This window comes from Octopus bimaculoides, chromosome 19, assembly GCF_001194135.2.
Source record: "Octopus bimaculoides isolate UCB-OBI-ISO-001 chromosome 19, ASM119413v2, whole genome shotgun sequence".
Lineage (NCBI taxonomy): Eukaryota > Metazoa > Mollusca > Cephalopoda > Octopoda > Octopodidae > Octopus > Octopus bimaculoides.
Genome location: NC_068999.1, coordinates 34,972,272 through 34,972,530, shown reverse-complemented (window position 1 = coordinate 34,972,530; position 259 = coordinate 34,972,272). Strand labels below are relative to the sequence as shown.

The 259-nt window shown below is 40.2% G+C and overlaps 1 long non-coding RNA gene across 2 annotated transcripts in view; it reads right to left on the bottom strand.

The window, feature by feature from the left end:
- The window catches only part of LOC128250164 (uncharacterized), a 77,696-nt gene that overhangs the window by 39,283 nt on the left and 38,154 nt on the right, over nucleotides 1–259 (bottom strand). The window lies entirely within an intron of this gene.

Here is a 259-nt window from a genome sequence, read left to right as displayed (position 1 = left end):
CAGCCTATGAACCTTACAGCGTGTGTGTGAAGTGTGTGTGATTGTGTGTGTGTGCATGTGTATGCGTGCGCTTGAGAAGTGTGCGTATATATGTATATGTAAGCTAATACGCGCATACATATACATCTCTATATATATATAAAACTGAGACTGTGTGTCTGTGTGTCTGTATGTGTGCATCACTAAAACTCGAGAAATGCGCAACCGATTTCATTCAAATTTTACACATGCTTTAATTAGGGTCCATGCAGTGTCATGG